This window comes from Melospiza melodia, chromosome 10, assembly GCF_035770615.1.
Source record: "Melospiza melodia melodia isolate bMelMel2 chromosome 10, bMelMel2.pri, whole genome shotgun sequence".
In the NCBI taxonomy this organism is placed as follows: domain Eukaryota; kingdom Metazoa; phylum Chordata; class Aves; order Passeriformes; family Passerellidae; genus Melospiza; species Melospiza melodia.
The window spans coordinates 19020528-19035500 of NC_086203.1; the positions used below are offsets into that span (position 1 = coordinate 19020528).

General features: G+C 37.3%; 1 protein-coding gene across 1 annotated transcript in view; it reads right to left on the reverse strand.

Moving 5' to 3' along the window:
- The window catches only part of IL17RD (interleukin 17 receptor D), a 41274-nt gene that overhangs the window by 17361 nt on the left and 8940 nt on the right, over positions 1-14973 (reverse strand). The window contains exon 2 of the mRNA XM_063164687.1: positions 1254-1311. The gene's annotated coding sequence lies outside the window, so the exon portion shown is untranslated. The remainder of the gene's footprint in view (positions 1-1253; positions 1312-14973) is intronic.

Sequence of the window (14973 nt, forward strand, 5' to 3'; positions counted from 1 at the left end):
GGATCTCTGTTCTGACTGGTACCATTTCCTAATTTTTGTTATGTAGATTAAAAATAAAAAACCTACTTCTTTTGTAGTGATCACTTACATCTTGTACAATCTGACGCACTGAAATTTTACTCATTTTATGAATTAAGGTCAAATTAGATTTAAAAAATTCACAGTGAAGGATTTCAAATTCAGGAATTAACATAAAAATAGAGGAGTAAAAGGATGATGAGAATGAAACAAATCACTATTGTTAGGCTTCCTGATGCAGGCTCTCTATGAGGAAACTTTACCTACATTCTGCATCTGAGGTAACTTCTTTGGGTAGGCAGAAATAACCACCTATGACTTGCACTGGCATTAAAACAAACATTGTTTTAATGTAAATTAGAACCTTGTCCTGACTGTACACTGAGTTTATACACGATGGCCACTAGCTGCCCACATAAGGATGAATTCTTAATGTAGTTAGCAGTCCTGCTTTGACAACTAGACAGCAAAGATGACAAAACACCTAAAATAACCCCCAGCAATAAGATATAGCCATTTAGCAGATGTTTGAAGAAGTCTGAAGTATTACTGCCCCACCTGTTTAGCACTGTCACTATGCCAGAGATGATTTTATCTCAGTTTAGCTGCAAACCCCAGCACAGCTGCTGCAGTTCTGAACCACCTCTCTGCACTGCAAATGCACACAGCAGTGTTCCATTGGCCTGGGCCTGTAGCTAATGAAAGGTTCTGACTGATTCAACCAAATGAAAAGAAGCTATTCAATATTTATGTTCAATATTAATACTTGCAAAAAAAAATTTTAAGTAGATTACCTGTATACAAATACAAACTAACACATTTTCTACCTCGAGAAACACATTATGCCATTTTCACCCAAAATGACACATCAGAGAAAAGCTGCAGAAAGCTCAAAATAATCCTTTCCTATGTCCTTGTGTGTACAGTGACTATATTTTTCACAGAATAAAATCATTTTCTATAATGTTCCAGTGAAATACTGAGCAAATTATGTAGGCCAACCTGAAGGAGAAACTACTACAGATTGTTAGACAGCTTCATTATCAGTGAAACACAGGAGAACATCTACCAGACCCAGCAGACACAAATTTTCTAGATTTTAAAAGTATGTCAATATTTTGACATTATTTTGCTTATGCCATTCTTAGAGCCATATTAAGACACATGTTGTTCTATATTGACAACTGTGATGGAGTCCTTGATTTCTGTGAATATAGTGCAGATTTTCAACTTACTGTCATATTTAAAGGTGATGTTGAGCAGTCCATTGTTCTTTGTGATTGATGACAGCCCCTGCAGAGACAAAACAAAGATATGGAAAATCTGAATGTAGCATCTGCATGAAGACATGAAATCGTGGCTGAGGTAGTATGATCTGCCCAGCAGATGGGAATCATAGCACCTTATTTTTGGGAGAAAAATTATGTGATATTCTCAACTTCCACCATCTAGGTGAATTGTGTATGTACAAAAACCATACCTTTAATCAAGGTTTAATGACAAACCAAATTGGTTTAATGACAAACCAATTCCAGAGGAAACAGAACGCAAGAGAAGAGAGGAGAACATCAGCTAAACAGCTGTTTTCCACTCACAGCCATGAAAAAGAGCATCAGAAGCTCCAAGAGAGTGACACTGCAGAAACCCATCATGCCACCTCAGACACCCTTTTCTTTTATCTAATACTGTTAGAGCAGATTCTGCAAACAGAAGAGCAACCAGAGAACTGCTCTGCCAGGGAGAACCCCAGGCTGATGAGTCTGCTGCCTCTTCTGTACTTAGAGAAAACAACTCTGGCCCTCACACATGCAACACCTTCCCCTTCAGAAAGCACTGGAATTGTTTTGAAACACACAGTGTAGCATCACCCTCACAAGAGACCAAGCTGAGAACAGGAATACTGATTGTTATGATACAATATCAGTCCCTGAAAGGCAAAATACATCATATTTACCATTAGCTTTAAAAAAAAATACCACCCATTTACATAGAATTGTAGCTGGGTTCACTGCTACAATGCAAACAGCAAAACTCATCAGTATAAAAGGTTTGCAGCAGGAATTAGCTGTTGTCAGGATCATGGCTGAGCACTCTCCACAGTCAGACCCAGAATGTGCTAAGGAAAACAAGGCAGGAGTTGTCAAGTTAAAAAAAAACCCTAAAACACTTCCTAAAGGATGAAAGCAATTCAAACTTTGATAGCACTGTTACAAGTTAAATTTGTAATCTCACTTTCTTCTTAGTAGCTTTTAATTGTTTAAGTTTGATTTAGTTTGGCATTGAACCACTTGTTATACAGAAAAGCTTCCTGAAACAGGAAGGAGACTTTCTTTTCAGTTGTAACTTTTCTATTAATACCTGTTCTAGTCTGACTCACTTTCTGTTTCTCTAATCTTTATTAAATGTCATTTCACTTACAGCAAAACAAAGACATTATTCATTTAAATTAAAAATCACCAAAAAGTAACTACTGATTTTTTACAAAGGAGCTAAACCATCAAATCAATTGCTACTTGTCTTCCTTTTGTCCTAGAGCTGAAGCTGTGGGAGACATAAATTTACTAAACTCCACAGAAAATTAGCGTATGTGTTTTAATTCATTACATAGGATTTTTATATGCTCTATTAAAATAAAGAGACAACACTTCTCCTTTAATTGCATTTCTACTGGGATTAGACATAAAATATGTAACAGTATAAGCATAAAGAAATATACCACAAGCACTGATAATTTAGATGTAAAGACAGACATAACAGAAGCCAGACTCTGCTGAACTTCTGCAGCACATAAGACTCACTAGTGGCACAAGTTTGCTCTCAAGTTAGAAAAGGTACAAAAAGGCTGCAGTAATTAGTGAGAGAATTAGGGTCACCCCAAAGTATTGAAGTAAATAATTGTTATTTTAATTATAAATTAAAACATGTAAGCTACTCAGATAATTTCATCATGCTCAAGTGCAGTATTCATCCCTCAAGGACTTACTGCTGGGAGTTTATTAATATATTCTTCCAGGAAGCATTGCCTTGGTTTTGAATTAAAGTAATTGTGCTATTTAGATGGCTTATAGCTAGGAGAACTTGTTTAGAGCATCCTACTTCAAAACTATAAATACCAATGTTATGGCCTCAGGGTTCTGAATTCTTAGCTAATTGTCCCTGCCATGGGAGGGGGGCTGGAATTAGATAATCTTGAAGGCTCCTTCCAACCCAAACCATTCTGTGATTCTATCATTAATTAACCAAGAACATTTGTTGAATTTCCATTTGTTTAATTTAATTTATTCTGAACTTTACTAGAAAACAAGTCTTTGTGTCCTGGAGCTTTTCCTAAAAAATCCCTGTGGTCTACATACTTCTATACATGCAGACTGAGAAGAAATACACAGGAAAGAAAACAGCCAAAACATCTTTTCTGAAGAACTCTAGACCACTGATCTTTGAACAGATAATCAAAGTTGAAATGCACACATATTAAATTACAAATAACCTTATTTGTCAAAAAGCTGGGGGAGCAGAGGAGGCATTAGCCACATTAAATCTCACATTATGTGAGCTCAAAGCACAGAACTCCACAGAAAACATGATAAGCTAAAATCCAAATCCTGTATCTATACTGGCCAAGCAAGACAGGAAGAATTTCCATCACACATCTCAAATCACAGAGATCAACGCTGGATCTGTTCCTCAATCTGTATAAACAGCCTGAATAATTAAGGTTAAGATCCCCAGATATCCCAAGTCAGCACAGATCTAAATGAGACCAATCCACATCATCTGCTGAACAATGAATAGCTCATTTGGATGTTCAAGGCATGTACAGGCACTTCATTTTATTTAAACATCCATCTTTCAACATGAAAGAGCACAAGTATTAATAAAAGACAAAGACTATTGTATGAAGTTAACCTCTATTCTTGTTTGTTTAGATTTTTCTAATACTCAACCCTCATTTATAGTAACAGCTCAGTAATGAAATGCACTCATGACAACTCTTTCACCCATTACTGGGCCAGAGAGGAACAAAGTTAGGATTACATATCCAGAAATAAAGCTAAAATGAAATTTGTAACCACAGGAACTAATTGTGCCTCCAAGAGAAGTTAAATTTAACTAATGTCTGCTGCCAGAGGCATAAATTAAACACAGTTGAATGAAATGAAAACTCTGTTTGATTTTATTGAACTTTTCCCTCTTCTTTTTAACCTAGAACTACAGTGTTTCCTATTTGAAATAAACAGCCATTTTTCATATCTGGCAATTCCTGCCAGAGATAGCACTGGTAATAGAAATGGATGGGTGATTTCAGAACAGTTCTAAAACTAATCTTTATTTCAAACAACATTGAAATATACTCCAACATTCTTCTGTTGAGCAAACACTTTCATTCAAGAAAGCCAATTGCTGTGTGTGACTAGGCACTGTCAGGCAGCCACTTGAACATAAATACAGGGAAACAGAGAGGAGCTAGCACTAATTACAGCAATCTGGCAGAGGAGGTAGGAAATCACTACCCCTCAAGCACAGCCTTGTGCAGCAGACCAAAACAGTAATCATGATTCATCTTTCACATGTTCTTCATCAACACACACATGGTCCTAATTTCACACTCCCATGAGGCAAACTGAAGGCACAATTGTTTTTGAACTTTAGCATCAAGATGAATAATCAATGTTTATCATACTCATTGCTCAGTAAAACAAGGGCTTTATTTCTGACGTCTGCTCTTCTTGTTTCAAAGCTTTATTGATGCCTTCAAACAAGTAAAAATATTTTCTATTTACCAGAGTCATCAGTAAAATGATGAATTATCTGTATTATTTAGATGCCTGCATTTTGAATTGCTTTCAAGAGAATATAACACAATACACAATCCATGTTGATGTTTGTTGTGTGTACTCCATTGACTGCAGAAAGAATTCTAAGCCCTGGTGGATGGGTTTGTACCGTTATTACTTACAAACTTGGTGTGACTGCAACCAGGAATTTTGTTCAGATTTACCTCTTTATCTATATCTATATATATTTTTGCATGCACTGCATGCAAAAATTATGGAAATAGCATTTTAAACACCTCTCAGTAACACTGTCGAAATAAGTTTTAATTTAAGTAAATTAAAGTGAATTAATGCAACAGACTTCTTGATGCCTATTTCATACCTAGACTCTTCTAAATAGTAAAAGAAGTGAAAACCAAACTAAGTTGGCATCTTTTGTGTTTGTTATTATGTAAGCAGCATCATTTACAAGAAGCTCACAGATTTTGGCTGGTTCTTTGTTGGTGCCTATTTAGTGTTTCACTGCTTCATCCAGAGCCACTGCACACAAGTTCAGCTGCAGAGGAGTTGAACTTGTGTCTCCAGAGAACTTCAAATTCCACCTGAGACACCAAAGGCAAAGCACTGCTTTTACTTCATTGTAAATAATATTTTGGCTGGGGAAGAAAACCATCACTTGTGAGCATGAAGGAACATCTTGGAATAACAGAAACATTATTTAGGCTGGAAAGTACTTTTAGATCACTGAGTCCAACCACCAATGATGATTTTATGGTTGACTTCCTACATTTTGTAATTACACTTTGTCTGAACAATCCTCCTGCCATTTTGACTAGATATGGTTTTCTCAATGTCCTCCTATCAAGAAAAAATATTGAATTGAGCAGCTGCTGGCTTAAATCCCACCAGGGGAGGGAGGAGTGGTCGTGACAGGTATTCATGGATACTCATTTCATGGGGTCTTTGGGGATTTTGGAGGTGAAACATGCTGGCTGAAGAGCATGAGCCACAGCATATCCCATCTGAACAAAAGAAAACAGAAAGCCTACCACACCAAACCAGTAAAAATGCCTTTCCATTATGCCCTATCCCAGCCTGGTTTAGTTTCTATTTCCAAAAGGCAGTGGAAGGTATCTTACACTGGTGTCTGACAGAGCGGTGAGAAACCAGTGCAAGGAGAAACACTGCCAGAAGTATTTACAGCACAACTCTTCAGATGCACACAGCCCTGTGCAGCTGTTCCCTGGAATGATGTGAACTGCTTTCTTTAAGGAACAGGCAGCAATTAGGGGCACAACAACAAGGGAAGCAAGTTCAATCTGCACTGCTCACCACCAACCGTGAAAATCTTAAATCTCTGAGTCAAACTCAGGAATTTAATGCAGCAAATCAAGGCACAGAATGGGCAGGATCAGCTCTCAGTTCTCTCATGCAATTTGAAAGTTTGCCTAAAAAGTTTTCTATTGTTTGCACTGACACAGTTTATTTTTTCCAACATTCTTGTGCAAATAACGTTTGGTAAATTAAAAGCCTTCTCAAAACAACCAAAAAGCTTCCAGAAGTTAACAGAATAAATATTTTCAAATACAGCCCATTTCCCACAAACAATACTGAAATGTGCTGGTCTCATGATAGTTGGACAAAAGCCAAAAGTCTGTAGCCAAAGCAGTGTTCTCTTAACTGTGGGACATGACCCCTGGCAGGAGAATTCCCAGAAAAAAGGTGTTTGGGAAGGGGAAGGGGGAGGAAAAGCAATGCCAAGACAGGTGCAGGAGAGGTGATTATGACTGGGAAGGAAAGGAGCTGCAAATGGTGAAGCTGCTTTTAGAGACCCAAGACAAATTAGTTTGAGAAACACTGACTTGTGCTTAAACAACAAACAGAATAACACATATCTGAAATAATGCAGAAGAAATTAATGAAACCTGCAGTGGGTGTTTACTGTTTAACACTGCACAGCACACTGTCAAATCAACAAGCTGACTATTCCACTTAAGAGTGTGTTCCTTCTTCTGTAGGAAGTTATCCACAACCTCAGGAAGCCCACAGAGTTCCTCACTCTTACTGGAATGATTGCATGAGCACTGAATTTTAGTTTATGCTCAAGCACTTCTAAACTAACCCATCCATTAAACAAGTAAACAGTTTATTTTCAGTCATTTTATTGTCTGTGCACTTACTGTGCACACAGAGCCACAGGCTGAGCGGCACAGTCTCTGTCTCATAAAGATGTTGAAAGACAGAAGACAAACAAGAAAATGTTTCAAGAAGTGACTGAAACATGATAGATCAATGGATATATGTTATTTATATTAATATATATATCATTTATATGGGTATGTTCATTCATTCCTTTTGCTTAGCACATTAAGAAATTATGTAGCTTTCAGAGGACAGAACATCAGGGGAAAAAGAAAGCAAAGAAAAATACTTTAGAGTTACAAATTGTATCTTTCAAGATTTTATGCACATAAAGGTTTTTGCTTCTCCTAAATGAGTACGTACTTCCAAGTGAGACAGATCCGTAAAGAAAGTCTTTCCCTTTAAAGCTGAGCAAATGCAATGGCACCTGGAAAACAACTAAAGGAGCTTATTTCCAAAATCATAAATTGTTCCCTAACTATTTCTTTGCTGCCAAATTCCTACCTTTCAATCTGGAAACTCCTAGCACAAGCTCTTCATTTGATTTCAGTTTCATCCAAAGGAACAGAAAATCTGTAAAAGTAACTAGCACTGACTTCATAGGTTCAGTTTTAAGCTTCAGCCAGAACACAGTTCACAATTATGACTAATTCAGGGTGGGTTTTTCACTCTTCATTTCTCAATATGATGCCAAAGTGCACATACACACACAAAAAAATTCACTTGGGAAACTGTCATCAAATGTGGATTAACTGCTTTACTCATAACTTCTTGACCTACAGAAAATTCTAATCTGAAATTTACTGCAGTGTTGGACATTTTCATTGCAAACAACCTCAGAGCAACCAGACTACAAATACTCTATTTGCAGTACAGGGTGAGTTTATCCAATCTGTAACTTCTGAAAATAGCAAAAACAGCTGCTTTCAAGGAAATCTTTAAAGCAGAAGATCACATAAAGGTTGGAATGTGAAACATTTGACGTAGCACATCTATTTTGTTTAGGTGTATTCAGACAATATTTCCTCCCAGGTGCTTCTCCTGTACTAGTTGAAAAGTCACTGAAATTCTTTGAGAGCTTGTTGTCAGAAAACATGAAATGCCTGTTCTTAGGAAGTTCACTTTAGTTCTTACTTACATGAATGAAACACACAGGCACAAGTACAGAAAATATTACATACTCACAGGAGACCATGACTGCGAAGAATATTAATGTACATTGGTTTTGTAGGACCAACATATAAATAGACCAAGGCCTTGGCTCAGGAGGAGGTGGTGGCTAGGTAATTTAGCAATAACTGCACTGATTAAAGGGCCACAGAACTCATAAAACTTTCAAAGTAGATAGAATTTGGGATTCTTCCATCTTAATCCCTCCCTCTGAAATAACACAATTAATTTGGACATAAACCCCTATTCTTAGGGATTTAGAAACACACAATTGTTTAGAAACACACACTCATCCATGAGATATTAAAACTAAATTCATAAGCAGTATGGTTCTAGACCAGGAAAAACCAATGATTCACTTGCCAAACCCCCATGTTCTAGCTTTAAAGAATCATTTTCCATTCCACTAATAGTACTTTTAATACTTCACATGAAACTTGTTTTTACAGGAGATGAAGCAAAAAAAAACCAACTTTCCTTCAAAATAACACAAGCATCTCCTCCCAAAGTTCCCATCCTTGTGAGCTACAGAACCTAAAAAGCCTTGGGCAATGAGAAGCCAGGACTTGAAATGTGGCAGTGGCACGTGGCAATGAAAAGGTGCCTTGGGCACAAGTTCACCATCAGGGGAGCACAGAGAAGTGCTACATTTATTCCATGCACAGCCATGCTCTACATTTTGCTCACCAGAAGTGAGGGGCAGGTTGCTGCAGTCTCAGAACACACCAGAGCATGACTGCTCCGGACTTTTGTACTGTGGGTGAGTAAAAAAAAACCAGACAGAAAAATGGAGGGGCCATCGTGTCAAACACAAGGCCTAAAAATACTTTTGGGTTAGAAGTGAATGTTCTTGTACACCAACTGTGCTAATAAAACTAATCACCTTTCCCTACAGATCCTAGGAAGAAATCAAGCACTCCTCCCTTTTTCTGTGCCCTCAGTTAATGGAGAAGCTGCAGGCAGACCCAAGGCTCAGCTGTGCTATAGACACAGGCTTTGGTTCTTCTGCTGCTCCACTTTTTTACTCCCACCTCCCAAAATCTCTGCCAAGAGAGATTCTTGCTGCTGAACTATGCACTTCTAGGAAATAATTCCTTCTCAAAGCCTCTGTCTAGTCCAGGTCCACAGAGAAGATGAAAATTGCTCCAAGCTTAAGCAGTAATGCATGGAACAGAGAGGATTAGAAGGTGCAGCGCTTGCTGGGTACTGATGTACATGGCTGAACTTCAGAGACACAGGCAGATACATTTGGGGGCTGCAGATTTAAAGCTTTGGCTGCCAGGGAATTTTTACACCCCTGGTTCCCCTCTATGGAGTACAGCCATCATGTCTGCAGCCAAAAAACTCCATTTGGAATTGTCAGAAACACACACAGAGCTGCACAAACACTTCTTGCTCACCTGAAGGAAAATATTCCAACTATACCAGGCTGTCTCTGCAGGCAAACTGGAGCTTCCCCCTTACAGACAAGCAGGAAAAGCTCCACCAAATAATCAACACCAGGAATTTGAACACTACAAAATAAAACCATCCAAAACACAGTTTTCTGAAGAAACATTCATGAGAACGTTTCTGAAAACTGCCAACCTTGAAAAAAGTTCACCTCGTGATTCACCCACGCCTTCACACTGAAGAGTTTCTGCCATCAGGATCCTTGAAGCCTTTTCACAATGAAAAAAGGATGAAGAGAAGACAAAATACATTCAAATTTTCCTGTATGCTTGTCTATCTTCAGTACTTGAATTAAAAAAACATTAAGCATTGCTAAGTTTTACTGTTGGAAAAAAAATCAGGGCAATGTGTGTGTTTTAAATATATCTGTACTGGCAAAGTCTTTAGGCAGTCTGTGCTATCGAGTCTCTTGCAGTGTTTAACTACTATAAAAGGGAATTTAGATACAAGTTTTGAAAGAGAGCTGTAAGGTTTGAAATGGTACTGGAACTGCAGTCTGCCTGCATTCAGTTTGCACTACTGACAATCACACCCTATGGATAACCCACTTTAAAATCCACTTGATCAAGCTGAACACTTCCAGAGATCCATTTTTCCCTGAGTATTTCATGTTAAGTGCTTTTGGAAATTGGCCAAAGCAAAGGTTACACATCCTATCTGTGTGGTACATGGCAGTTCATAACTGCCCTTTCATACTAATTAATTCAGTACTTGACATGAAATGTGATATCTGCTAAAGCACCGACACAACCTGTACCACAACCTGCTTGGGCTTTCAATTGCTTCATTGGTGCCATTTGCTTAATTACTATTTAACCACTTGCAAGATTTCCATTCTAAATCTTTGTCTAGAACCTTGGAACACTTTTTGTTCTTTCATTATTTGTTAAATTTGAATTATCTGACTAAAAAACCAAACCAAAACAAACAAACAAAAACAAAAACCAAACTCACAAACCCAAGAATATCTATATCTTGAGAACATTTAATTTTTCAGTCAAATCAAATTTTTTAAAATTAAAAATTTCAATACTCACTAATAAATAATAATAGGAAATCATACTGTGGGGGAAATTACACAAACATTAAAATCAAATGTCTGAGGTACAAAAGCAGGTTTGCTTATGTACCTCATATGGATCTGTTCTGTCATGGCCTACTCTGACAAGATGCAGGAAAGATACCAAGTCAATTTAGCCTCAGGAAAAATCCCCCTGCTGTGCTGCACTAAAGAAATACCTCTGCTTTCCACACAAGCAGCACCAATAAGATCCAGACTCATTCCACACTGTCCTTACAAGTCAGGGGAGCCTGCAAGGAGGAGATCCTAAATTGTCATTTCACCCATCTCACTAAAATTATAAAAATACATATAGAATATATATATATATATATATATATGTATATATTTTATACAGAAATAAAAAAAAATCCTTTTACAATCTTACATCAAGCAATGAGCTGCTGAAGTAAGCACAGCCCACAAGAGGCAGGTTTCAGTTCATGTCCTTCCATGAGACCCACAGTAACTAACAGGTTCCACAATGAATGCTTAGATTGTACTTTTTTATCTTCAAAAGGTACAAGTGCTTTGTTTTTACATACAGATTTAATTAATTATTTTTTAACCTGCACCTCAGATAAAAAAAACTGTTCCAAACTGCCCAAATTAAGTAATAAATCTTCACCCTATTAAGGCTTGTTTCCTATTTTGTGTTCCTGCAAAGTTGAAAAAAAATCCTACACACCTGAATAACTTACTTGATGTAGGGTCGAGTATTTCAGGATGTTTATATATTATAAAGATATAAATTTTCATCTTTTTTTTCTGTTTTTTTTTTTTTTTGGTTTTTTTTGTTTTTTTTTTTTTTTTTGTTCATGTTCCCTGGACATTTAAAATGTAGTTAATTGCAATACTTTAAATACTTCAAAACATAGGGCTGTTAAACACATGAAAAACACACCAAAATTTCTGCTGCTTCAAGTTTCCATTAATAAAGTTTCAGTCCATGGATCTCACACTTTAAATTACCTTTGAAGAGGAGACAACCTGAAGAAATGCACTGAGCTGGAGGAACCCAACCAACACATAGGAATTCACACTCTTAAACCCCAACCAATTACAGACACAAAGCTCTGAGACTTTGAAGTAGTTTGGCCACTGCACAGCAACTCATCAAATTGCTGCTTACTTGGCACACAGAGGGACCCCAATACACATTTCTGCTATTCCTTGAAAAGGTTAAGGGATCAAGACTGAAAGAAAGAAAATATGTGATATTAATAAGTAGTATCTGCTCATAAAATACTATAAAGCAAAAAAACATATTTGAAAAAGCTTATACTCTTCTGAAATATTTCTATTACATGGACATTCACAGTGATTTTCCTGAAATCAGACACTTTCACCCTAGACCATAGACTGAAGTGATTTGAAATGGAAATATTTCCTGTCCACTCACTGCCAGTTTCTGTTCCCAGAGTGATATAACAGATGACATCCAGTACAATATATTCTTTTATTAACCATAAATTTGAGCCTGCTTTAGGGATTTGAAGTGTTCAGTTTCATGCTGAAAAAATGTAACGTTATCCACAGACCATCAGCATGTGTAACAAAACAGAGCCACAGGTTATGTGACTTTGATCAAATTATGACAAAATTTCATCTGAATTTAAAAATGCTTGGAAAGCCATTTATACTAATTGTTTAACCTTTTATTTTTAAAGATCCATACACACCATCTGATTTTTTCTGCAGGAAGTAGTCACTTCTAAGAAATGAAGTCTCCTTACAGAATGACAATGAACAAGTTGTCTTCTGGCATTCATCTTATTTAAGAAGCCAGAATGCAGTGGAAGTTTTAAGACAGCATTTAAATACACAGATTAAAAAGTGAAATTGAACCTGTGTTTCTCACAAGCTTTCACTTGACTCCTTTCTATCAGCATTAAACTGAACATACATGCAGCTAATCCTAAAACACTGAACAGGAAGATACAAAATACAATCACATTATTGTAGTAAATTCAGAAGTAGATCCAAAGATCATCAAGCTTCACTTCCAGTAGAAATTATAGCTTTTAACAGGAATACTTGGATATAATTGTAATATTTGGATATGATTGTAAGATATATACATGGAAACAAGTATTTTTTTTGTTGCAGTAAAACCACAGTAGGAGGAGAGGGAGGAATCACACCTAGAAACCCAAGTCAGGTTGCCACAGACAAGCACACAGATAAACTACTGGAGCTTCAATGGCTGAATGATATTTAATAAACAATAAATAAAAGATGTAAACCAAATGCAATGTGGTTACACTGAGCCATCATCATCCACAGTTACCAGCATTGTTAGACAATATTGGATGTTATTCTATCACTTATTTGGGGCTTTGATTCCTACATTTACTGCCAGAAGGTAATAAAAAGAAACTTCTGTCGTTGCAGCTCATTCTTTAGTGAGCTCAATGTCCCATTTTCAAACCTCTGCATGACATTTCACGGCCAGTGGTCCTTAATGAAAAAGAACCCCAAAAGTGAATGGCATGATTACTGAATTACTCTTACAAATGCAACTATAAGGAGAAACCTAAGCTAGCCCAACTTGCATTATTCCTAGCTAATGAATAAAAGATAAAGGTTTTGTTTCCTTTGATGCTCTGAAGAAGCATGGAAAAATAACTTTTCACCTGTTAAGGGTCTGGCTGAGTTAGATGTTTGTTTTTTCTTTTTATTTCTTATTTTAACTCTTTTTGTACTTAACCTATTCCTCTTGTCAGAAGGTAAACTAAGCTAATTATTAAACAGCACCAACATAATTTGTTCAAAACAGAGAATTAAACAATAAAGTTGTAACTATGCAGTAGATCATTTTACTGGTTCTTTGAAAAGTATCTTACCTCAACTTTTTGTAGTAAACAACAGAAAAAGCAAAACCCTAGATATTCTTTCATAACTTCACATAATTTGTGAAGCAGTGCCAGAAGACCTCAGCTAAAATTTTGACAGAGGAAAAAAAATGAAAGCTCCTTATAATGGGGAATAATCCTCACCTGCACTCCCTACACAAATTTGCTCATAGACACTGCATTAATAAGGGATGCTGTCTTTAGAGCAAGGTAAGAAAAAGAGAGTTGGTGAGACCCTCTGGGTTGTTCTGTAATTTTCGTGGTGAGCTGACCAAATTCCACTCACAAACTGTGGGCTGGCTGGTGAAGTGCCCCCCTTGGGTAACAAATGAATACCCTGCTCTTCATTTCCTGGCAGGAAGGGCTGGATAGCCTTACCCTGAGCTCTGTATTCCACCACAGAGCTGGCTGCATTTCAACAGATGCTGAAGTGATTTCTGAAACATTATCATCTTCTTGCTTGTGAAAAACTCACTGTTAAAAACACTCCTATGAAAAATGTTGAATAATTTATATGCTCATTATACTAACCTCAAACTCTTTTGATGAGATACCTTTAAAAGAGTATCTAAATTAACACAGCTTAAGGGTGGGAATGTTAAAAACATCTGAATAGCTACATGGAACACTGGGCCTAATCACAAAAATAGCCTGGGGATTTCCTGGCTCCCCTGTCCAGTGCCTCTGCCTCCATGCTGTACTTCACCAATTCTGAACATATACTTAACATAAATGCATGGGGACCTCATTTTATCCATGTCATTGGAATTACTCCAGTTGGGAAAAGGGGAAAAAACAAACAAAACAAAAAAGTAGGGATACATTCAATTCAAGCTGCTTTAAAAATGTGATTTACATTGCAGCTCACAAATAGGTGCATTAAAGCAGGTGGGGAGGGAAAGGCAAACACCAACACCAAAGTGGGAGGAAACAGATGGGAGTGAGAATTTCACAAAGCAGCTTCACTGCTGAGTCAATATAAAAACATATCTACACCCCTGAGCCACAAAAGAGACAAACTCCATTGAAGTTTATAGAAGTTAGGACACTCCATTCTTTTTCAGAATCCCACTCCAAGCTTTTCAGGGTCTGCTCACACTTATATGGTGAAGCTTAAATCACCCATTTACACCCTGTATCTCTCAAACTTCAAGGCCAAGCCCAGCACAAGCTTGAAAACTTTGCCAAAAAGGTTTGTGATTCCTTCCCACACGGTATTTAAAGCTCATCCAGACAGAGCACCCTTTATGCTCAGCAAAAATTGCACAATTTGCCAGCTTCAACTTCCATCCTCGTTTTGTTACCACTGCCTACAACTGGGGGCAAGCCTAGACAGGAAGGTAAAACTGATTCCCATAAAGCTGGAGGAAGAGGAAGCAGTGCAGGCAGGCTTTACAAGGGCTGAGAGACAAGATACAGACTGGCACCTTAACAGCTCAGACAGAGGAAAAGAATGGAATTCTTCACTGGCAGGGCAGCTGTAACCAAAGTTACTCTGGTA